The sequence below is a fragment of the Schistocerca americana genome, chromosome X (assembly GCF_021461395.2).
Source record: "Schistocerca americana isolate TAMUIC-IGC-003095 chromosome X, iqSchAmer2.1, whole genome shotgun sequence".
In the NCBI taxonomy this organism is placed as follows: domain Eukaryota; kingdom Metazoa; phylum Arthropoda; class Insecta; order Orthoptera; family Acrididae; genus Schistocerca; species Schistocerca americana.
The window spans coordinates 801,075,601-801,102,190 of NC_060130.1; positions in this window are offsets into that span (position 1 = coordinate 801,075,601).

Consider the following 26,590-nt stretch of genomic DNA (forward strand, 5'->3'; position numbering starts at 1 on the left):
TACCAGAAGCTCTCTTTTCTTCGTACTGTAAAGAGGTTTGCGGAGTATTGGTGTGTAAAACTTAAGGACGAAAGTAACTTCCACATGATGTGTCGCTGCCAAGTAACACAGCTCTATGAAACGTGGACCATAAATATAAATAACAGCTATATTATAGTACAGTATAGAAGGTAACTGAAAGAAATACGCAATAAGACGAAGACAAAAGACGTTTTTATCCTAAGACAATAAGTACACTGAAGTCACCGTCATTCGTGATGGTTCCCTGGAAATTAAAAAAATTCGGAACGTGATACTTAACGTTGTATGTGATCGCGCCACGGCCAGCAACGCAAGCGCTGCAACGTGCTTCCATATTGGCCACGAGGTTGGTAAGGAGTTCTTGTGGTAGGACGTTCTACTCTCCACCAGTGCGGTTGAAAACTGTAGGATAGTCTTTGGTACGTGTGGACTTGCTGCAAATACGTCTCTCCAACGCACCCCGCACTGCTCCACGGGATTTCAGTCGAGAGAACGGGCAGGCCACTCATTCGCCGAATATCCTCTCGTTCCAACAGCTCCTCCACCTGCGCAATTCCACGCGTTCGCGCATTGTCAGCTATAAAAATTAAGTCAAGACCGAATGCACCCCTAAAAAGACGCACACGGGGAAGTAGTATAGTGTCACAATGTCGCTGACCGTTGAGGGTACCGTCTCAAACATTTGGAGGTCAGTACGCCCATCAAACGTAATGCCTCCCCACACCGCAGCTTCTGGACCACCAAAACGATCGTGTTCGACAATGCTAGACGTACCCTCGTATGGCGAGGGCTGGGAACAAGTAATACGAGGGTAGGAACTTTAATAGTGGCAACTATATATTTACAGCTCGTACAAAATAGATATGTGTTTCGTAGTTTTACTAACCTTCAAAGTGGTCACCAGCATTGTGTATAACCCGTTGCCAGCTATGTGGAAGTCGTAAGATACTCTTAGCAGTGCCAGTTGTGTTGACAGTTCGAGCGGCGCGGTCTATTGCCCTACGAATTTTTAACAGTTCTGAAGCGAATGCCGTGAAGTGTTTCCTTCAGTTTAGAAATCGAGTTGAACTTACGAGGGCTTAAGCCAGGGGAGTGCAGTAGGTGGTATAGCACTTAGCAGCCCCATTAGTCAAACAAATCAGTAACATCTTGCAGTTTACGTGCTAGAGCATTGTCCTGCAAAATGACGGTCAGGTCCTGCAGAAAGTGTCATCACTTCTGTCTCTAAGCTGGTCGTAGGTTGTGTTCCAAAAAGGAACAGCATAGAAACAGAAGTGATGACACTTTCTGCAGGACCTCACCATGTGGGATGGAATTCCATGCCTGTTGCACCTGGTCGACCAGTACAGAGACGGTTAATGCTATTTATGGATGACTGGAATTGCCATCCGATGATCTTTCATATGTGCTCTATTGGAGACAGATCTGGTGATCGAGCAGGCCAAGGCAAAATTCAACACTCTGTAGAGCATGTTGGGTTACAACAGCGGTATGTGGGCGAGCGTTATCCTGTTGGAAAACTTCCTGTGGAATGCTGTCCATGAATGGCAGCACAACAGGTGGAATCACCAGACTGACGTACAGATTTGCAGTCAGGGTGAATGGGATAACCATGAGAGTGCTCCTGCTGTCATACGACATTGCAAGTCAGACCATAACTTCAGGTGTAGGTCCAGTGTCTAGCTCGCAGACAGGTTGCTTGCAGGCCCCCATCTGGCCTCCTTCTAACCAACACACAGCCATCACTGGCACCGAGGTAGAAGAAGCTTTCATCCGAAAACACAACAGACACCTACCAAAGTCGCAAATATCGGTGAAAAATGGTTCAAATGGCTCTGAGCACTATGGGACTCAACTGCTGAGGTCATTAGTCCCCTAGAACTTAGAACTAGTTAAACCTAACTAACCTAAGGACATCACACACATCCATGCCCGAGGCAGGATTCGAACCTGCGACCCTAGCGGTCTCGCGGTTCCAGACTGCAGCGCCTATAACCGCACGGCCACTTCGGCCGGCAAATATCGGTGAATGGGTGGAGAGGGGGTGGGGGGGGGGGGGGGGAGGGGGCGGCGGAATGCACGCTACAGGCGTCTGACTCCGAGACGTCCTTGAAGTAACGATTTCTAACAGTTCGTTGTGTCGTTGTGGTGACAGCTGACGTTCAGATTACTGCTGCAGATGCAGTACGATTCGCCAGAGCCATGAGACGAACACAACAGTCTTCCCTCTCGGTAGCGTCACGTGACCGTCCGGAGCTCAATCTTCCTGCCACTGTACATTCTCGTGACCAGCGCTGGGAGCAATCTTGTACAGTGGTTACTTTTCTGCCAATTCATTCTGCAATGCCCCAGAAGAAACTTCCAGTTTTTTCATAGCCTAAATACATGACCTCGTTCAAACTCAGTGAGCTGTTGATAATGACGTCTTTGTCGCCTTAAAGGCGTTCTGGACTAGCATCAACTCCCCACTTCCAATCTCAAAGGTAACTAACGCTCACGACCGTTACTGCGTGTATTTAAAGCAAACCAGATTTGCACCCTCATTGTGGCCCTGCTAGCGCCACTCCTTTTCAACTGGTGCAAAATTTGAGTAGACATATTTCGGATGTAGAAACACGCCAACCAACTTTCGTTTATGTCACACAACTCTTTCTTCGTGTTGTTATTTTTTCTGTCAGTATATTAATAAAACATGTAAGATTGTTACATAAAGTAATAACTAAAATATAAGGAATTCAGTGTTTCTTTTATTTGAAAGTAGTAGATATTAAAATTAACGATACATTAATGGTAATGTAACAGCATTATTTAGGTCATCAATATGCTTTAGCATTGCTACATATCCTCTCCATGACATTAGTGTCAAAATGTTCAGTAACTGAATAAATAGCTGGTAGTTTTAGTGTCAGTGGATTTCCAGTTGCCTGGAGATAACCCATCCAACATTTTCAGTGTTGTTACCCAAAATTACTTATTTAGCAGATAATTCGAAACGTCAATAGTTTCCTTTTTACTTGAGTTGTAAACGTCGATTTCATGCCTCACACAATTACGTAATTAAGACAGTTGAAAACATGACATTCTCCTAGCTAACTAGAGATAAGTCCATAGTGTTCCACTTTACTGCTTAATTTGTAACTGTAACTACTTTGTTCTGGAGTAGCAATAAACTTTTGGAGCCTGCTGAACGGCTTCAAAATTCTAATCCGTATTTTTTGTGACTGTGAATGCGTTGTCGTTATAAGTCTTAATTTTTCATACAGTAACACACAGCCACACTACGGAAACTACAACGCAACATAGCTCTAGCCACACAAGTGACTGCAGACCACGTAATGATCAAAATAATACGTATCTAGAGTACTGTGATACAGAAAGACATCGGAACACTCTGTTGAACCTGTTGACCCAGCGTCAACGCAACCACTCTGCTCACATCCGCAACCAAGCGTCTTTCAAAAAAATGGCTCTGAGCACTATGGGATTTAACATCTATGGTCATCAGTCCCCTAGAACTTAGAACTACTTAAACCTAACTAACCTAAGGACAGCACACAACACCCAGCCATCACGAGGCAGAGAAAATCCCTGACCCCGCCGGGAATCGAACCCGGGAACCCGGGCGTGGGAAGCGAGAACGCTACCGCACGACCACGAGATGCGGGCCAAGCGTCTTTCAACCTCTCGTGTGAACAAGTGTTCATATCTCAGAAAGTACGTGTTTCCTGTCACATGTTTACTGAACTTTTTTATTGTTTCAATGAGTGCGATCACCTTTTAAAACTTTCGACAATTTTCTTAACAGCTGCAGTTTTCAGATCTGAAAATTGATGTAATGGCCTGAAACTTGTAAGCATTTTTAAAATGTGCTATCTGTGACGATGATATGAACAAAACATTGAACATTCACTGAAATTTGTTGACTATCCCTATAAACGTTTCTCCATTTAAACAGGTGCAGTATATACTATCCGCCTCTTCTTCAAACTATTGCAATAAATTTACTCGTTCTCGTTCAGAATGCGTTTCAGACTGATGGTGAGTAATCAGGGGAATTAGTTGCGGCTTGTTTCTTCTCTGCGAGACCACACCTAGCCAGAATCCTTTCTATGAACAATTAGTGTTTTCCTTTCCCTGAATAACATTAACAGTCGTACAAAGTTCACTCAAGTGGCTTTTGTTTGGGTGCATAAACAATGAATTTGGGAGCTAGTCTCTCTGAAATTGAAATAACCTTATTTTTCAAAACTACTCAAGAAGCTGCGCATTCTTTTAAAAACGGCTTAGGCATCACTTCTTTAAAGTAGACGCAGCCCATTTTGACGAATAGCTTCTTCCTCCTGCTGTTACCAACAACAGCGCCAGTAGCAGGCAGTCTGCGGTACTGTGGCACTTATTACAAATTTTCCGTAAACGTCTCGGTGTTGGAGACCGGAAGCGAGGTCGTGTGGGGGAGCTATTCTGAGTAGAGGATTGACGCAGTCGACGGCTAGGTCAGCGGGGTCGCGCCTCCCGCGTGGCTGCAGCTGCGCAGATGGTGCTTCTGCATTTTGGATACAAGGGGATCGATAACGATTATACGCTCACTGTTCGTTGCGCAGTGACGTCCAACAGTGAGCCCACCGCTCGTCTTGCTATAATGCTTCAGCGCTGTCGCGTTTTTTTAGAAAAAAGTTTCCAAATTTAGCCGCAGATACTACAGGTTTTCCACCCTTCCGCTGTAGCTGGTATTTAGAGTACCAAGTCTTCTTCTGCGCAATTAACGCGAACGAAATCAAGACTTAGCTAAGTTTTGTATTTCCATTTAAAGACCTGTATATCTTGTTGCCCATTTCGATCGCCGGCCGTTGTGGCCGTGCGGTTCTAGGCGCTGCAGTCTGGAATTGCGTGACTGCTACGGTAGCAGGTTCGAATCCTGCCTCGGGCATGGATGTGTGTGCTGTCCTTAGGTTAGTTAGGTTTAATTAGTTCTAAGTTCTAGGCGACTGATGACCTCAGAAGTTAAGTCGCATAGTGCTCAGAGCCATTTGAACCAACCATTTCGATCAGTGCTATTATCAAAGCAAGCGGTTTATTCGAATTACAAAATGGGATGACCCAATGGAAACAGTATTTCTGAATAGGGGAAATTCTGATCTGTGTTCATGTATATGTAGGTAAATGCTTATCTCGTATGACTTAATGAAACAGTTAAGGAAAAGGACCATACACTTAATGTTTGAGGAAACTGCAACACAAGAAAGGAAACATGTGATTACAATAAAATTTATTCATCGGGTTAGGGGCTTCGCAACACAAAGTAAGAGCATATGGACTATCAGACCAATTGTGTGATTGAATTGAAGAGTTCCTAACAGAACGCAGCATGTCATTCTCAATGGAGAGAAGTCTTCCGAAGTAAGAATGATTTCAGGTGTGCCGCAGGGGAGTGTCGTAGGACTGTTGCTATTCACAATATATATAAATGACCATGTGGATAACATCGGAAATTCACTGAGGCTTTTTGCGGATGTTGCTGTAGTATATCGAGAGGTTGTAACAATGGAAAATTGTACTGAAATGCAGGAGGATCTGCAACGAACTGACGCATGGTGCAGGGAATGGCAATTGAATCTCAATGTAAACGAATGTAACGTGTTGCGAATTCATAGAAAGAAAGATCCTTTATCATTTAGCTACAATATAGCAGGTCAGCAACTGGAAGCAGTTAATTCCATAAATTATCTGGGATTAGGCATTAGGAGTGATTTAAAATGGAATGACCATATAAAATTAACCGTCGGTAAAACAGATGACAGACTGAGATTCATTGGAAGAACCCTAAGGAAATGCAGTCCGAAAACAAAGGAAGTAGGTTACAGTACACTTGTTCGCTTGAATACTGCTCACCGGTGTGGGATCCGTACCAGATAGGGTTGATAGAAGAGATAGAGAAGATCCATCGGAGAGCAGCGCGCTTCGTTACAGGATCGTTTAGTAATCGCGAAAGCGTTGCGGAGATGATAGATAAACTCCAGTGGAAGACTCTGCAAGAGAGACGCTCAGTAGCTCGGTAAGGCCTTTTGTTGAAGTTTTGAGAACATCTCTTCACCGACGAGTTCAAAATTGTTGAAATGACTCTGGGCACTATGCGACTTAAATTCTGAGGTGAACTTAGAACTAATTAAACCTAACTAACCTAAGGACATCACACACATCCATGCCCGAGGCAGGATTCGAACCTGCGACGTTAGCGGTCGCTCGGCTCCAGACTGCAGCGCCTAGAACCGCACGGCCACTCCGGCCGGCTCACCGACGAGTCAAGTAGTATATTGCTCCCTCTTACGTATGTTTCGCGAAGAGACCATGAGGATAAAATCAGAGAGATTAGAGCCCATATAGAGGCATACCGACAATCTTTCTTTCCATGAACAATACGAGACTGGAATATAAGGGAGAACCGATAGAGGTACTCAAGTTACCCTCCACCGCACGCCGTCAGGTGGCTTGCGGAGGATGGATGCAGATGTAGATGTAGATTACAGTTACAGAACTACGCAAGCACTTGTACAGTGCGAATTCAGTATCGTGTGAAGGTGCCCCGTAATGAAATCAGAACCTCTAGACGTCGTCGCACGGAATCAAAGAGGGCCTACATATTCTCCTGAAGAGCACACTCCCACTCTGTTTGTAGCCATGTCCATGAAACTTCGACAGAAGTTGTGGGAGGATCAGAACGGACGATTTGCCAACCGATAATGCCCCAGACATGTGAGGTCAACGTGAAGCCCAGGGATACACTAAAACAAATGGTTCTTTGGAGGAGACTTCCTCTCTTCTCTCGCTCCCTGTGGTAGAGCGTTGCCCTGTTGAAATATGGCATATGGAGCTGCAAGTGGAAGGGGCAGTGTCCCAGCCTCTATAGCCTCACTATTGTACATGGTGATGCTCAGAACACCCTCGATACGTATGAGGACAGATCGCATATCATAGCCAATGACAATCCAAATCTTTACCCTTGATGTTCGTGTGTTATGCCACTCAATAACGCAGTCTGTCCGACTGCATTCAGCACGGTGGCCTCTACACGTACACGAAGTTTTTCTGTCGGTTACTGGCATGCGGGCAAGATTGTGGTCATTCCACACTGTAGTTACATTGTTTGGTCCAGTGCCCGCTAGTCGCTGTGTATCCACTGTTCCACATACTGTCGTAGCAGTGTGCCCTAAACGAGACGCAACGTTAACAGAGTAACAAACTCGTTTCCTGCAGGCCAATCATTCTGCCCGTTCGCACATATTCACATGCTGATATTTCGCCCTTTAACGTTCAAGAAGCATACCAACACTTGCATGCACGTTTCTTCTTCCTTTGACGGTTGTGTCCGGACTGTGTGGGACGTAACACTGATCTGTCCAATTACACAAAATAAGGTGCTGCTGGCCCTACGTGCACGCCATCTCTCTGCAATCCTTATCACTTATTATTGTTCCACTGTCATACACATCCTCCTATTTTGGAGTGGTTCAGAGCATTCCTTATGGGCGCTGGAATTGTCATAAGAAGTACTGTACAAACAGTATGGCTTCAGGTGTCGCTGGTATGCGAAATGAACACGACATCACGTGATGACAAAGACACTTGTGTCTATTGCAACTGTGCAGCTAAGTTTGCTGCATAGACGGTTCCATAGCAGATGGACCTTTATATGCGCTTACGCCAATAATGGTGCACTGGCGTAACAGGCTACAATTTTTTACGGAGCGGGATGATAGTTAAAACATTCTGCTATATTCGGAACGAGTGACATTCAAATTCCTCCCGACCATTCAGATTTACTTTCTCCGTTTTTTCCGCTGGATACGATTTCCTGTGAATACGAAACGGCCGGCTGCGTTGTTTAATTTGCCCTACTGAACTAAAGTTCTGCCTATAATTACATCGATGTAGGTTGGACTTCTATCCATAGACTTCTTTCTTCGTTCAGTTTCCTGGACAGTACATGATTTCTAGGATCATTAAAAGGGACATAAAATGTTTCTCTAACCTATTTCTTTGTTATTTTTAGACAAACGATTTCACACAACATTTGACCGTTTTTCAATTACTTTTATATTCTTTTATGAGGAAGATAGACGTCGTGGTTTCGGGCGAAAAAGATAGGACAAAAACACTCTACAACCACCATAGGAAAAAAAACAAAGATATGGAGTCAATTATTGTTCCGAGAATATTCTTGTGGCTTTATCTAGGATAATTGCTCCTCGTCAACCAATTTCCTTACATTTCCATCCATGCAAATCTTGTTTCCTCTTGCTTTCTGAGAAGTATCGAACTTTCACCTAGGTAATACGTCTTTCGATACTACAAGCAATGCCCCTAAATGGCCTGTGGCACCTCCAGAACGTAAAAAATACCATTTTGGTCCACTAAGTGCAGAGAACGTAAGGCAGTAATCCTCTTTGAACGCATGAAAAATGACTGACTTTAGCGATTTTGATTCAAGAAAAATGAAAAGTAATGCTAAATCTGATGATATAGTTTTATTCTGCACAGTTTCGTCTTTAAGAAATCATTTTTGGGCCTACATCGGGCGCTCCCTGTAACCACTGCACCAGGTGGAAGACCCCAGACGGAACATTGGTCATTGCCGGCAATTCCCGAAGTCCTCCTACTGCAATAGTAATAAAATAATTTATATAAGTCTTTTTCAATATATTTTCTGTCAGCATACATAGAACTATTTGAAAAAATTAAGTTCTAGCAAAGTGGTGAAAAAAAGTCATTTTGCTCGCCCAAAAATCGAGACGAAAACGTGCATCGAAAATAGGTTTTTGAAGATACCACAAGACGTCTACGTATGCTGAAAAAGGATTCAGTTTAGTTGGCGACATCAAATTCCGATCAAAATCGTTTGTACCGTACTCGACTTATATTAGCCGCCAATTTGAAAAATAAGGTTTCGAGAAAAACGTGTTTAAAGTTTTGGTTACATTTTTTGTACTTAAGTTAAACTTACCTCTAGCCAACGATCCCTGGACCGTACAACAATTTTTCCAGACCCAAAAGGAGGTTCTCCTCCATCTTCTTCGTGGCCATTGTGCTCCTGCGGGCCTCCTTGGCTGCTTCTGCCATTCACTGCTCTGCTCGCTCGATACGCTTTTCGTCCGCTTTTGTGCAGAAGTTATAACAGGCTGGTCCGATCTCAAGTTTGAGCACCTTCATAATTTCCATAATGCCTGTTTGGCTGTCGTTGAAATTACATGCTGCCGCAATATCGGCTATTATTGTCCCCGCTGAGAATGGTATTCGGAGACACTTTTTCCCAAATCGCCTCGTAATTCGATAACGAAATTCCTGGAGAACTTGGGATGAACACTACAATAAATTAAACATCTCAGAGAACATGTTAAGGCAACAAATCGATGTTTGAAAATTTTAAAAGACGACTACCCCCTTAATGCAACTAAAACTTAACGGGACGGCCCGGCTTTCGCTATGTGAATCCCCTTCTATGAACTTTTCAACAACTATGGAAGATTGCGTTGCTCCATATACCCACTGAGACGTGTCAACAGGTAATTCCTTTACATCTGGTTGCTGTGTGCGCCGCCAACAACCGTTACTTTGGATGTCATCTGGTGGTCATACCAGTGACGGATCCAATTTCACCCACTCTTCTGAAAGAAAAAACAAGAAAGGCATGTATTGATGTCCATAACACTCATGAGGGGGATGAATTTTGCAATGCATAGTCGCTTCTACTTGCAAAATAAATTACGAAGAAAATGCGCATCGTATATCTATACACCAAACACCTAATATTTTCGAGCATTATAACTTCAGTAGCACCTCATTCCCCGTTACACTCCAGGACCAAACAATATTTGAGAGACAGAATCGTTGAATTCCTTAAGCAAATACGGTAACGCGTAGCTCTCATAGACCAGAATTTCTTGTTCTCTCCTCTTGATTTCTGTATCGGCATCAAAATTTCCGTCCGATTCCGGCTTGTCACTATTTATAAGACCAACTCCTCCTGCATTAGTGATTGAGTTTGTTCTCCCATTTTGGCGTCCAACTTTATTAACGGTTGTTTTGCAATCAGATTCATTAATGTTATTCATATTGTCCTCCTTTTCGCACATCTTCCCCGTTTCCGATTGAACAGTATCCATTTTCCACGTCTCTGCTCCATTGTTCTCTATTTGAATGGCTTTATTCTGTTGCTCTCCGAGACCCAAGTTCAGCCATACTTTCGTGGATATTACCTTGGTCTCTGCGTGTGCACTGTTTGGTCCATCCTGTCTCTTCCTGATCGCTTCTACTATCATCTCGCGGTATTTGTCTTGTGCGCGATGTGTGGCCTCTTCTAAGTATGTCCTCATAGTTTCTTCGATGAGGTCGATATGCCCCTCCAACTTTCCCACCAATCTCCCCCGCTCTTCTTCTCGCCCTTACAAATTCTCTATCCTCCCCTTTAATTTCGACAATACACCGCGACTTGTCTCCTCTCTTCTCTTACACTCCTCTTTTGCCACTGTTGCCAGTCCCTTCGTAGCTTCTTCCAACTGCCGAATTTCCGTCATTTCTCTCATTATTTTTCGAATTTCACTCTGTATTCTTTCTCTCTTATCATTATTTCTTTTGCCTTATTTTGTCTTGCATCTTTTCTCCCAAGCCTTTATTTTCTTTCCTCATTGCTTGTATCTTTCCTCCTATGTCCTTCCTTTCCTCCCCCATTGCCTTCAAAAAGTATAGGATACCGAAACCATCATCTCCCATTTCGCTAGTTCTGTCTGGTGAAGCTACTCGTGAGCTCCCGGAGTAACATATATATTGCTCCCTGGTTCCACTTCCTGCTCTCCCCTTCCTCGCGGTTGCGAATTCTTTCCGATCTGTATCTCGTTGCACCTCTTCTTCATCTCCTCTTCTATGTATTGGCTCCTCATATGTTTTTCTATCAGCGTAATCCGAGGTACATGACTTGTTATGTATTCCCTTATCGTCCTCTGGACAAGAGCACATTCCTCGTTCGCCTCTACACACATCAAAAAGCGTTTTGCACCACCTCGGGTCCATGAACCCTGAAGATAAACGTTGACTGTGAATATTGAATCAAAGACACAGTCCCTTTGACTGTTCAGAAATGTCACTAAACCCGCCCAAAGATGTAAACAACCATGCATGACCACCGCCTATTAGACGGAGGGGGTCCAATAGCCGATCAGTTCCAATCATTCCACCATGAAGGGGATACAGGGCTCGTGTTGCCTCTAGTTCAACCATGCCTAGACGGTCAATATCGCGTTTCGATTGAACCGCATTGTCACTTTGTGCTAGGAAAGGCTCTCAACAAGGGAAGTGTCCAGGTGTCTCGGAGTGAACCAAAGCGATGACGTTCGGACATGGAGGAGATACAGAGAGACAGGAACTGTCGATGACATGCGTCGCTCAGGCCGCCCAAGGGCTACTACTGCAGTGGATGGCCGGCCGCTGTGGCCGAGCGGTTCTAGGCGCTTCAGTCCGGTCGCAGGTTAGAATCCTGCCTCGGGCATTGATATGTGTGGTGTCCATAGGTTAGTTAGGTTTAAGTAGTTCTAAGTTCTAGGGAACTGATGACCTCAGATGTTAAGTCCCATAGTACTCAGAGCCATTTGAACCATCTTCGCAGTGGATGACCGCTACCTATGATTATGGCTCGGTGGAACGCTGACAACAACGCCACCATGTTAAATAATGCTTTTCGTGCAGCCACAGCACGTGGTATGCTGCATGATGCGCAACTTCACTCCAGGCGTCCATGGCGAGATCCATCTTTGCAACACGACACCATGCAGCGCGGTACAGATTGGTCCAACAACATGTCGAATGGGCCGCTCAGGATTGCATCATGTTCTATTCACCGATGAGTGTCCCATATGCCCTCAACCACACAATCGTCGGAGACGTGTTTGGAGGCAACCCGGTCAGGCTGAACGATTTAGACACACCGTCCAGCGAGTGCAGCAATGTGGTGGTTCCCTGCTGTTTTGGGGTCGCATTATGTGAGGCTGACGTACTCCGCTGGTGCTCATGAAAGACGCCGTAACGGCTGCAATATAGGTGAATGCCATCCTCCGACCGATAGACCGATAGTGCGACCATATCTGCAGCATATAGGCGGCATTCGTCTTCATGGACGTCAATTCGGGCCCCCATCGTGCACATCTTGTGAATGACTTCCTCCAGGGTAACGACATCGCTCGACTAGAGTGGACAGCATGTTCTCCAGACATGAACCCTATCGAACATGCCTGGGATAGATTGAAAAGGGCTGTTTATGGACGACGTGACCCACCAACCACTCTGAGGGATCTACGCCCAATCGCCGTAGAGGAGTGGGACAATCTGGACCAACAGTGCCTTGTTGAACTTGTGGATAGTATGCCACGACGAATACAGGCATGCATCAATGCAAGAGGACGTTCTGCTGGGTATTATAGGTACCGCTGTGTATCTGGATCACCAGAGGTAGCAACGCTAGCCACTAGACCACAAGCTGCGGGCAAATACTACAATAAAATATTTATACATCTTCCCCATTAATCCTTCTACTAGTGAATCTTCTTTTTGACTACTATTCACGCTTGTCGTCTATTGCTACCTTAATGACTCTCTCACTGCTCCGTTATTTCTTTCTCCTCATACATAAATACACGCTGTACTCGCATTCTTGGGCGGAGTATTAGTGTTGTCTGTACGTTGCACACACCTCTCGTCTCGCTTGGTTACACGGCGCGCTGTGGCCAGTCAGACTGCATTTTAGTAGGGAGTAAGTTCCTCTTGAACTAACTCAAATCCAGTTGCTTTCCATCATGCAACAGTTAGACGTGAATGTCAGATGCGGTGATATACTTTTCTACCAACATGCTCTCGCAATTCTGACGCTTCTCAGACAGGAAAAGGAGAAAAGCTAATGGCCGTTTTATATTCTCCCACACACAACAAACTGCATTCATCAAACATTGTACATATATAACCCTTCCAAAAATTCCACAACCCATTTTTGCAACGCAGATTAAATCATCAGAGGTGGAGCAGAATCCATAAAACCATGAACATAAACCTGGAGAAAAGAAATTACATGAGCTATTAATGCGCGCTAGCAAGTACTAGAAACTACAGCCGTGCGACGTTTTGTCACTTTCCAGTCACGCAAGGAACGCGAAATGAATAAATAACGAAAAAAATTACATTAATGAATCTGATTGCACAACAGGAGATGCGGAAATATCGTACCATAAGCACGGGTTCTCCAAATTTGTGCAAAACCACCAGCGTGTACAAAATTACCCTGACCCAGAAAACTAATTGAGGGCCGGCCACGCCTCCAAGATGTAAGCTGCAAATTTAATATACTGGGTGATCAAAAAGTCAGTATAAATTTGAAAACTTAATAAACCACGGAATATTGTAGATAGAGAGGTACAAATTGACACACATGCTTGGAATGACATGGGGTTTTATTAGAACCACCCCATATTGCTAGACGCGTGAAAGATCTCTTGCGTGCGTCGTTTGGTGATGATCGTGTGCTCAGCCGCCACTTTCGTCTTGCTTGGCCTCCCAGGTCCCCAGACCTCAATCTGTGCGATTATTGGCTTTGGGGTTACCTGAAGTCGCAAGTGTATCGTGATCGACCGACATCTCTAGGGATGCTAAAAGACAACATCCGACACCAATGTCTCACCATAACTCCGGACATGCTTTACAGTGCTGATCACAACATTATTCCTCAACTACAGCTATTGTTGAGGAATGATGGTGGACATATTGGGCATTTCCTGTAAAGAACATCATCTTTGCTTTGCCTTACTTTGTTATGGTAATTATTGCTATTCTGATCAGATGAAGCGCCATTTGTCGGACATTTTTTGAACTTTAGTATTTTTCGGTTCTAATAAAACCTCATGTCATTCCAAACATGTGTGTCAATTTGTACCTCTCTATCTACATTATTCCGTGATTTATTCAGTTATCAAATTTATACTGACTTTTTGATCACCCTGTGCGTAACTTTAATAGATAACCCGAATTTTTTAGGCCCTAGCTATAGATCCTAAAGTTGGGATTTACACAAAGATGCTTTAATATGAATGGAAGGTGTCTAACAGAAACAATCCTTCAATCACCCCAGTAATCTATTCAATACACTGAGAGGACAAAAGTTATAGGATACTTCCTAATATCGTGTCGAAACTCAGTTTTCTCTGTGTAGTGCAGCAACTCGACTTAAAATGGACTCAATAAGTCTTTGGAAATGCCCAGTAGAAATACTAAACCATGATACCTCCGTAGCCGTCCACGATTGCGAAAGTGTTGCCCGTACAGGATGCTGTAAACGAAATAACGTCTCGATTATGTCCCATAAATATTCGATGGGATTCGCGTCAGGTGGTTTGGGTGGTAAAATAATTCATTCGAATTGTCCGGAATGTTATTCAAACCAATCGCGAACAACTGTGGCCGGGTGACATTACACTGTTATTTGGAAACATGAAGTGTCTGAATGGCTGCAGATGGTCTCCAAGTACCATTTCCAGTCAATGATCGGTTCGTTCCATGTTAACGCAGCCCACACCATTGTGGAGCCACCACCAGTCTTCACAGTGCCTTGTTGACAATTTGGGTCCATGGCTTCGTGGGGTCTGCACCACACTCGAATACTACCATCGGCCCTTATCAGCTAAAATCGGACTCATCTGACCAGGTCACCGTTTTACAGTCGACTGGTGCTCAGCCGATATGGTCACGCGCCCAGAGGAGGTGCTGCAGGCTATGTCGTCCTGATAGCAAAGACGCTCGAGTCGGTCGTCTGCACACATAGCCCATTATCGCCAAATTTCGCCACACTGTCCTAACGGGTGCGTTCGCCGTACGTCCCACATTGATTTCTGCGGTTATTTCACACAGTGTTGCTTGTCTGTTAGCACTGACAACTCTACGCACACGCCGCTGCTCTCGGTCCTTAAGTAAGGCCGTCGGCCACTGCGTGTCCCTTGGTGAGGGATAATGCCTAAAATGTGGTATTCTCGGCACTCTCTTAACACTGTGCATCTCGGAATATGTTATTCAATAACCACTTCCGAAATGGAATTCCCTCGCGTTTATCTGGAACTTCCATTCCACGTTCAGTCTGTTGATTCCGGTCGTGCGGCCCTAATCACATCGCAAACCTTTTCACGGGAATTACCTGAGCACAAATAAGACCTCCCCCAAAGCACTACCCTTTTTCATCTTGTGCATGTAATACTGACGCCATCTGTACATGTCCGGGTCGCTACCACACGACTTTTGTCACGCTAATGTAAAGACATAGTTAATATAAACAGATCATGAAAGGCTGTGGAAGAGAGAGAGAGAGAGAGAGAGAGAGAGAGAGAGAGAGAGAGAGAGAGACTCCTCCCCCTCCGACCCCTCCCCCTCTCACACATACGCTACTGGAGGGAATTTCGAATTTTGGCGGGAATTTCGAATTTTGGTGGGAAATTCTTTGTCCTAGGGCTGTGTTGACATCCCACTCCCCTTCCCCCATCCCCCACCCATGAATTAGCGGGAAATCAAAAATGGTAGTGCCCTTTCTGTGATTCGAACCCTATTCTCTAGGAATCATGACTGTTTTTATTATTATCGTCACTATTGCTTGTTTAAAAATAGGTGTTAACGCAAGTACTATGTTATTTCATACTTCATAACCTCTAATTATAAAGTAGACATCACTTGAATTATAGTTCATTGTGGAACCTTGAAATGAGAGTGTTTTTCCCCACATGTGAGTAGATTGTGTGAAACAGGCTATGATGACCAAATGGTTTACAAAACTGGAACGCAAGGATCTGCTGCTTTAGAAGTATCGGAAGGGAGAGACGTGGTAAAATCTTATAGGAGGTGCGATTACAAGACTGGCTCTCACGATTTCTTTCATAAATGCCATTATTATATAGCATCTATAGCATCACACTGGTAAAACGGCGAGCGGTCTAAGACGCTGCAGTCGTGAACTGTGCGGCTGGTCCCGGCGGAGGTTCGAGTCCTCCCTCGGGCATGGGTGTGTGTGTTTGTCCTTAGGATAATTTAGGTTAAGTAGTGTGTAAGCTTAGGGACTGATGACCTTAGCAGTTAAGTCCCATAAGATTTCACACACATTTTTTGGTAAAACGGGACTGCCAGTGTCTACAAAACAACAATGTCCTCTTGAATTATAGCTTATTGTTGTCTAACATAAAATGATTGTGTTTTTCCGACATATGAGCTAATGGCATGAAAAGTTATGTTCTGTAATATTGTTTCACGTATCTGAAATGTTTGTAATACACACGTGCAAATAGTTTATTAACAGCACTGATTTGAATGCGAGAGACGCTCTCAGGTCGTGTAATTTGTCCATCAGGCTGAAAGACATTGCTCAAGATAGATTTTTTTTCTTCAGCGTTTAAATTCTAGCTTTTTCTTTACTCTGATAACTGTTTCGAAATAACGAGGACATTCTGTGGTGACTCGGAGCTTTCGCAGCAAAATAGTGGATGTTATTTTTCCCGATTTTATGCATGGTGGACACGTCTCTGTAGTCTAGTCATCTGAAATTGGCGGCAGCGCACTTCATTGGATGTCGCAAACTAATGAGATGCGAATTGCCAAAACTGTACCGATACTGCTCATAAAACTAAAAGAAAATTGACTGCACCTATTTTCGTGGAAAGAGGACATTTATTTTTTTGGAAATTTGCGGACCAAACTGCTGAGGTCATGGTCCCTAAGCCTACACACTACTTACTCTAACTTACGCTGTGGACAACACACACACCCATGCCCGAGGGAGGACTCGAACCTCCGACGGGGGGAGCCGCACGGACCTTGACAAGACGCCCAAGACCGCGCGGCTACACCGCGCGACGGACATTTATTATCGTTATGACTGTGTTTTCTTTTTTAATAGATGCTTGACTATAATAGATGCATTGATGTTAAATATAGTCATTACAGTGCAGTGTTTTTCCCTCTTATAATGGCGTGCGTTTTACTGGCAGGGGTAATAGAGGCGTGGTGGGCACATTCCTTAGGAGGTCGCAGCTGCCCAATTAGATAAACAACCCACAGTCAGGATAGCCCTCACTTATCTAGGTTTTGTTCTGAGGGATGCCGGCGTCGAGCTCTATTGTATGTGTAGCTTTTGTCGGCGTCGATGATGCTGATCGTCCAGCCATGTGTTCGTTCGGGACGTATTGTACTGAAGACTCTGCAACTAGATTGGTGTTGGTGGGAGGCTGCTCTTGCGTCTGAGCTTGCTTTACTTGGAGGGATTCCTGTTTTCCAAGCAGCTGACATTTGGAAAAGTGATCTGGAGAGTTCTCCAGAATTTTCTTGTTGTCCCAGAGGAGGGGTGGGGGGTGGGGGGGGGGGAAGGGGAGGGGAGGGGAGTTGGGACCCGTCTTTCCGAGAAATACATTTAGCAGTTAACAGATTGCGTGAAGCGTCTTGTTCTACATCTACATCTACATCTACATCCATACTCCAAAGCCACCTGACGGTGTGTGGCAGAGGGTACTTTGAGTACCTCTATCGGTTCTCCCTTCTATTCCAGACTCGTATTGTTCGTGGAAAGAAGGATTGTCGGTCTGCCTCTGTGTGGGCTCTGATCTCTCTGATTTTATCCTCATGATCTCTTCGCGGGATATACGTAGGAGGGAGCATTATACTGCTTGACTCCTCGGTGAAGGTATGTTCCCGAAACTTCAACAAAAGCCTGTACCGACCTACTGAGCGTCTCTCCTGCAGAGTCTTCCACTGGAGTTTATCTATCACTGCCGTAACGCTTTCGCGATTACTAAATGATCCTGTAACGAAGCGCGCTGCTCTCCGTTGGATCTTCTCTATCTCTTCTATCAACCCTATCTGGTACGGATCCCACACTGCTGAGCAGTATTCAAGCAGTGGGCGAACAAGCGTACTGTAACCTACTTCCTTTGTTTTCGGATTGCATTTCCTTAGGATTCTTCCAATGAATCTCAGTCTGACATCTCCTTTACCGACGATCAACTTTATATGATCATTCCATTTTAAATCACTCCTAATGCGTACTCCCAGATAATTTATGGAATTAACTGCTTCCAGTTGCTGACCTGCTATATTGTAGCTAAATGATAAGGGATCTTTCTTTCTATGTATTTGCAGCACATTACACTTGTCTACACTGAGATTCAATTGCCATTCCCTGCACCATGCGTCAATTCGCTGCAGATCCTCCTGCATTTCAGTGCAATTTTCCATTGTTACAACCTCTCGATATACCACAACATCATCCGCAAAAAGCCTCAGTGAACTTCCGATGTCATCCACAAGATCATTTATGTATATTGTGAATAGCAACGGTCCTACGACACTCCCCTGCGGCACACCTGAAATCACTCTTACTTCGGAAGACTTCTCTCCATTGAGAATGACATGCTGCGTTCTGTTCTCTAGCTTTTCAATCCAATCACACAATTGGTCTGATAGTCCATATGCTCTTACTTTGTTCATTAAACGACTGTGGGGAACTGTATCGAACGCCTTGCGGCTGTCAAGAAACACAGCATCTACCTGTGATCCCGTGTCTATGGCCCTCTGAGTCTCGTGGACGAATAGCGCGAGATGGGTTTCACACGACCGTCTTTTTCGAAACCCATGCTGATTCCTACAGAGTAGATTTCTAGTCTCCAGAAAAGTCATTATACTCGAACATAACACGTGTTCCAAAATTCTACAACTGATCGACGTTAGAGATATAGGTTTATAGATCTGCACATCTGTTCGACTTTCCTTCTTGAAAACGGGGATGACCTGTGCCCTTTTACAATCCTTTGGAACGCTACGCTCTTCTAGAGACCTACGGTACACCGCTGCAAGAAGGGGGGCAAGTTCCTTCGCGTACTCTGTGTAAAATCGAACTGGTATCCCATCAGGTCCAGCGGCCTTTCCTCTTTTGAGCGATTTTAATTGTTTCTCTATCCCTCTGTCGTCTGTTTCGATATCTACCATTTTGTCATCTGGGCGACAATTTAGAGAAGGAACTACAGTGCAGTCTTCCTCTGTGAAACAGCTTTAGAAAAAGACATTTAGTATTTCGGCCTTTAGTCTGTCAGCCTCTGTTTCAGTACCATTTTGGCCACAGAGTGTCTGGACATTTTGTTTTGATCCATCTACCGCTTTGACATAAGACCAAAATTTCTTAGGATTTTCTGCCAAGTCAGTACATAGAACTTTACTTTCGAATTCATTGAACGCCTCTCGCATATCCCTCCTCACACTACGTAATTTTTGTTGTTGTCTTTTGTCTATCTCTGACTGATTTCCACAGATTGAAGACAGTGCATGAATGCCACCAGAAGGATCTCTTTGTGGACCATCAGCTGCAAAACAGAACATGCCTCTATTCCTAGCTGTGGTGAGGAGAGGGACGGATGACGGATGAGGGTTGGTAGAGCGGGAGAATAAGACTGCCTCCAAGTTGGTTAGGTCGTGACCGCCCCTCGAGGAGGACACAACTGCAGCTGCTGCCCCTCTGCAGTCTTCTTGGGGTCAGTCTTTGTGGTAGTTGTGTTATTATCGAAATAAGTGTCCAAGGAATAGAAAAGCAACTGGAATCACTCAATAGAGGAAAGTCCACTGGACCTGACGGGATACCAATTCGATTCTACACAGAGTACGCGAAAGAACTTGCCCCCCTTCTAACAGCCGTGTACCGCAAGTCTCTAGAGGAACGGAGGGTTCCAAATGATTGGAAAAGAGCACAGATAGTCCCAGTCTTCAAGAAGGGTCGTCGAGCAGATGCGCAAAACTATAGACCTATATCTCTTACGTCGATCTCTTGTAGAATTTTAGAACATGTTTTTTGCTCGCGTATCATGTCATTTCTGGAAACCCAGAATCTACTATGTAGGAATCAACATGGATTCCGGAAACAGCGATCGTGTGAGACCCAACTCGCCTTATTTGTTCATGAGACCCAGAAAATATTAGATACAGGCTCCCAGGTAGATGCTATTTTTCTTGACTTCCGGAAGGCGTTCGATACAGTTCCGCACTGTCGCCTGATAAACAAAGTAAGAGCCTACGGAATATCAGACCAGCTGTGTGGCTGGATTGAAGAGTTTTTAGCAAACAGAACACAGCATGTTGTTCTCAATGGAGAGACGTCTACAGACGTTAAAGTAACTTCTGGCGTGCCACAGGGGAGTGTTATGGGACCATTGCTTTTCACAATATATATAAATGACCTAGTAGATAGTGTCGGAAGTCCCATGCGGCTTTTCGCGGATGATGCTGTAGTATACAGAGAAGTTGCAGCATTAGAAAATTGTAGCGAAATGCAGGAAGATCTGCAGCGGATAGGCACTTGGTGCAGGGAGTGGCAACTGACCCTTAACATAGACAAATGTAATGTATTGCGAATACATAGAAAGAAGGATCCTTTATTGTATGATTATATGATAGCGGAACAAACACTGGTAGCAGTTACTTCTGTAAAATATCTGGGAGTATGCGTACGGAACGATTTGAAGTGGAATGATCATATAAAACTAATTGTTGGTAAGGCGGGTACCAGGTTGAGATTCATTGGGAGAGTGCTTAGAAAATGTAGTCCATCAACAAAGGAGGTGGCTTACAAAACACTCGTTCGACCTATACTTGAGTATTGCTCATCAGTGTGGGATCCGTACCAGGTCGGGTTGACGGAGGAGATAGAGAAGATCCAAAGAAGAGCGGCGCGTTTCGTCACTGGGTTATTTGGTAACCGTGATAGCATTACGGAGATGTTTAATAAACTCAAGTGGCAGACTCTGCAAGAGAGGCGCTCTGCATCGCGGTGTAGCTTGCTCGCCAGGTTTCGAGAGGGTGCGTTTCTGGATGAGGTATCGAATATATTGCTTCCCCCTACTTATACTTCCCGAGGAGATCACGAATGTAAAATTAGAGAGATTAGAGCGCGCACGGAGGCTTTCAGACAGTCGTTCTTCCCGCGAACCATACGCGACTGGAACAGGAAAGGGAGGTAATGACAGTGGCACGTAAAGTGCCCTCCGCCACACACCGTTGGGTGGCTTGCGGAGTATCAATGTAGATGTAGATGAAGATTATAATTTTTTCCCAATTCCGAGTAAATGTGTTGCATTATGACCTGTTGATTACGAATGCTGTTTTTTTACTACAATTTCGATATGTAATTAGAGCAGTGACGCATTTTCCATTAGTTGTGGTAGCATGTATTGGCTTTGACTACCTGGACTGCATGGTGATTGTCGAGCAGGCGTCTATAGCGAACTTTGACGTCAAACAGTGACAGAGTCCTCAGCTGTATGCTTACAGGTAATAAACTTATTAAACTCCAGTTCAATATATTTCCCATAAAAAAAAATAAAGATAGTTCATCCCACTCCAGCCTTTTTTCCTGCCAGTTTGTAGTTGAAGGGTAGAGTTTGAATGCGTCCGCCGCTAGTTTTGAGTGGTATTGTGAAATTTTTTCCCAGGAGGATAACACCAGTTGTATGTCATCGTCAATTTTTGAGCTGTATTGCGATTTAAGGCAGTCTTTGTGTAGCGCTATGCATAAAGATGTATAGTTAGGGCCGATATTTACGATTAATTATGTATTAGGACCGATCTTTACTTCAGCTTCCCAATCAAAATAAATAAAGGACACTAACCTAGCCTTACTCTCCTGCATCCGTGCAGTTTCCATGTGTTGGGGAATGCCATTCGGATTTCCATCTACGTGGACCAATATTCGAGTCCCAAAAAGGGCACCACCATTTTTAATTTCCCGCTAATTGCCGGGTGTGGGGTGGGACATCAGCACAGCCCTGAGACTAAGAAATTCCCACCAAAATTCGAAATTCCCGCAAAAATTCGAAATTCCCACCACTAGGGTAGGTGGGGGAGCGGGAGGGGTGGAGGGGGAAGGAGGCAGGGACCCACGTGCCGGCTGAGGAAAATACATGACGCCAGCTGGGGTAGGCTTGGTCAGGGGGTAATTAATTGATCAATTTAAATAATTTGCTATATATCCTAATTAGTGGAGGTTACTTGATTTGCAGTGTTACACCATTCATCTAGGAATAATGGGCTCTGGACGCAAACGTCTATCAGCACATTAATCTCAAACCTCGTTAATCCCAAACGAAAAACCGTGACTCTAAACCTGCTGCCAAATTAAGAAGCTCATATACTGAATATCGAAATGCTGGACCTGAAATTGGGAAGAAGCTGACGAGACTAGGCCATTTTTTTGAGCAAGCCATGTTTTTTTTCGAAAAGCGTCCGACGGTTATCTAAAAAAATCCCTCCACAAAACACGAGAAAGTGGCCCTCTCCTGGTGCTTGCGTCGCAGCCTGGCTGCAGTTCAGCCACTAGGTGGGGCTAGGTTGCAAAACTACAAACTAGCCCACTAACCTCTAGCTTACCTCCTGACGTCCCGACCTTTGCGAAGACAAAATCTGAGCTACCGGCCTGCGCTGATGGCTAAGAGCCGCTGTTTCTTCCGTCGCATTTTCTGCCTGTCCCATCACAAATCCAACGCTCTGTGCCTTCCCATGCACACAAAAATCATCCAGAAACGCAAGTGAGTCCAGTATCATGTTAAATGAAAGGAAATAAAGCTACATAAAGCTCAGTATGAACAGTCACAGTGATCCAATATAATTTAATAAAAACAGAGCTGTGACATCCGAACAGTTATCAAACTCTAATTGCAGAATCAATCTGCGTTTCAACCAACCAATTGTGGGCAGGTACACAGCCATTCAAAACAATGAGGGGCTCGCTTTTTGGACTAGGGGCTCGTTGTGCGCTGTTGCATTGTGACCTACAGAAATTTAATGATAATAGTTCAGCCTATCGAACAGTCAATTAACAGTTCTAAGGCACAAATATGGAACATCAAATAAGAAACTGTAATAGTTCATGTGCACAATGACGTAAGTGACACAGATTTGGACTCAACTTTAGTTTTACCACAGTCAACAAACATGTTCCCTCAAACAATGGTCGTATAGAAACTAATATTCAAATGACTACACGTCATTTTATCATAACAGTGTAAGAAAACACTAAGTTCCTTCACAGGTATAGTTTTACTTGGGCTATGGCATGGTCGAGTACTCTAAATTCGCGAATGTCGGTTGATTCCGCGGTCGCGCGGTTCCAGACTGTAGCGCCTATGCTAACTCACGGAGAATAACATGCACCTCCACAGTTACAAATCGTCTTCACTGGAAATGAAGAAGTTAAAACTGCTCACCACATTATCACAAGCTCACCAGTGGCTCTTAGCCGCTCAGTTCTTACCCCAACCAAAGACACCGACGAAAGACCATTCACTCTGCTCTGCTCTCTTGCTACTGAACTTGGTCATATGATCCACTACTCCAGTCATTTTAATATTTAACTCCTAGACGTTGATTGTGAATTATTTACAAGTTTTTGAAAATACTTCATATTAAACGAATAAGATATGATTTTAGACTATATTTGCATTCCAAAAGTATACAGATTAAGGTTCTGTTTTGCTGAAAGTACATCTTTTACACTTTAATTGGAACTGCTGGAACCCATTCAAGTCCAAAATTTAATTTACATGCCCTGTGTTGTTGCTTCAGTCAAATGACACAACAGTGCTAGAATTTCTTACTAATAAATAAATATACGACAACAATTTTAACTATTTATGCATATGTTAATTTATTTTCTTACTGTGGCAGACTTTCTGCTTTGGCACAAATCCATTGTAGTGCAAGGTATTTTGTTTATAATTAATTCCTCTTTTCATGTATTAGTTTGCCATATTGCCCTTCTTTATAGCTTTATCTTCACTCTCCTTTATACAGCATATCATTCTTTTGTAAAATGGGTGTAGTTATAAATATTGCTTATTATAAACAACATTATATATACTTCCAGACCAATAATTATAACGCAATTTGAATGTTCTTAGGTTGGGTAGTATCTCCAACTACGTATGGCAAGAGCAAGACATTAATATTTATTTTCCCCTTGGCAGCAGGTCTGATGTTAAAGTGCGGACACGTGAACGCATTGGATGCGGGAAAACTTGTACTCCTGAAGACGGAATAACAACGCAGATCGACTCATCACGAAAATTGCTTTTAATAGTAGATGTAGCAATAGCGATGATCAGTCGGTCCTTAAAAAGGTCGTGAAAGATGCTAAACGATACACTTGTGCTCGGTCGTCCCGTGGTGGATGCCAGTGAGTCGGTGGGTTGTATGAGAGAGAGCAAAGGAATGAACTTCCCATGTAGTGTTTGATAAACTTTTACTTAACTTGGTTTTCAGTAAAAGGTCCAGATCAGTAAACAGTACAAGTTCTTCAGCCAGGCCGAGTACGCATATTCACAGTAGCAGCAGAGGCTGAGTGTCGAGGCACAACGATTAGACCGCGAGCGAGACTAGATTAGACAGACTGGCAAGTGGGACGTACGGCGTCTTCTAAGTCGGCTGCGTGGCGGCGCTGGCCGTGTGGGATAACGAGGGTGTGTCTCGGAGTCGGCCACAGGTTGACCATGCAGTCAGACGGCTGCTGCCAACTTTATAACGTGGACTGGCGTGGCGTGGTATCGATGGCGAACGATGCCACAACTAGGATCGGACCATTCGTATTTTTTAATCACGTTGTCGGCTACAGAAGCCACTCCTACAATAACGTACTCCACATATATAGGGAAACTCATGAAGATAGACTCGGAAGATTACGGAAGGTACGCACGACTACACAAAACGGGACTACCACGCTTTAGTCAAAGCCATCGTAAACATCACCAACAAATCATGAGCGCAACGAAAGAGGCACAGGTACAAAAACAACAACTTCGTCTGTGATGGGAGACGGAATTTCAGAAGGACTATGCAAGGCAAAAAGAAGGCCTTAGGAGCTAAAATCTGCTTGAAAAACTTACCTAAACTTCAGGTACACGATCGCGTAACTGAAACAAATACTGGAAGGGAATAGTTAGGAGGACGTATGTTTGAAATGAAGAACGCTTCGATGAACCAAGTATGGGGAAAAATTAAAGGCTCCGTGATACAAAAGTGAACAAACAGTGAGCAGATTTACTAGGTGAATACCTGCTGAAGGTAATCATACACAAAACAGCACCATCGGCTACGAATTTAGAGGTATCTTACCGTCAGCGTTGTGACACATATGAGGTATTGTAACATCTGAGTATACCAAGTACATAGAAAGCCTTAGCTCCTTGAGGATAAGCAGTGTACGGCTCAGAAAGCGTGCCACCATCAAGACAGCGAATATCGCTAAAACCACTTAATACAGTATGGAGTCAGAGCACGAACTTCCTGCTACGAAAGACATTGAGAATAGTGGCTGTTAACAACAATAAACCAAATTATCTACATCTATATGGATACTCTGCAAATCACATTTAAGTGCCAAGCAGAGGGTTCATCGAACCACCTTCACAATTCTCTATTATTCCAATCTCGTATAGCGCGCGGAAAGAATGAACACCTATATCTTTCCGTACGAGCTCTGATTTCCTTTATTTTATCTTGGTGATCGTTCCTCCCTCTCGTGGTCGTGCGGTAGCGTTCTCGCTTCCCACGCCCGGGTTCGATTCCCGGCGGGGTCAGGGATTTTCTCTGCCTCGTGATGACTGGCTGTTGTGTGACGTCCTTAGGTTCGTTAGGTTTACGTAGTTCTGAGTTCTAGGGGACTGATGACCATAGATGTTAAGTCCCATAGTGCTCAGAGCCATTTGAACCATTTTTGAACCGTTCCTCCCTATGTAAGTCGGTGTCAACAAAATATTTTCGCATTCGGAGGAGAAAGTTGGTGATTGGAATTTCGTGAGAAGATTCCGTCACAATGAAAAACGCCTTTCTTTTAATGACGTCCATCCCAAATCCTGTATCATTTCTGTGACACTCTCTCCTATATTTCGCGATAATACAAGACGTGCTGCCTTTCTTTGAACTTTTTCGATGTACTCCGTCAGTCCTATCTGGTAAGGATCCCACACCGCGCAGTAGCATTCTAAAAGAGGATGGACAAGCGTAGTGTAGGCAGTCTCCTTAGCAGGTCTGTTACATTTTCTAAGTGTCCTGCCAATAAAACACAGTCTTTGGTTAGCCTTCCCTACAACATTTTCTATGTGTTCCTTCCGATTTAAGTTGTTCGTAATTGTAATTCCTAGACATTTAGTTGAATTTACGGCTTTTAGATTAGACTGATTTATCGTGTAACCAAAGTTTAACGAGTTTCTTTTAGCACTCATGTGGATGACCTCACACTTTTCGTTATTTAAGGTCAACTGCCACTTTTCGCACCATTTCGATATTTCTTCTAAATCGTTTTGCAGTTTGTTTGGATCTTCTGATGACGTTATTATTAGATAAACGACAGTGTCATCTGCAGACAACCGAAAACGGCTACTCAGATTGTCTCCCAAATCGTTTATATAGATAAGGAACAGCAAAGGGCCTATAACACTACCTTGGGGAACGCCAGATATCACTTGTGTTATACTCTCTGACA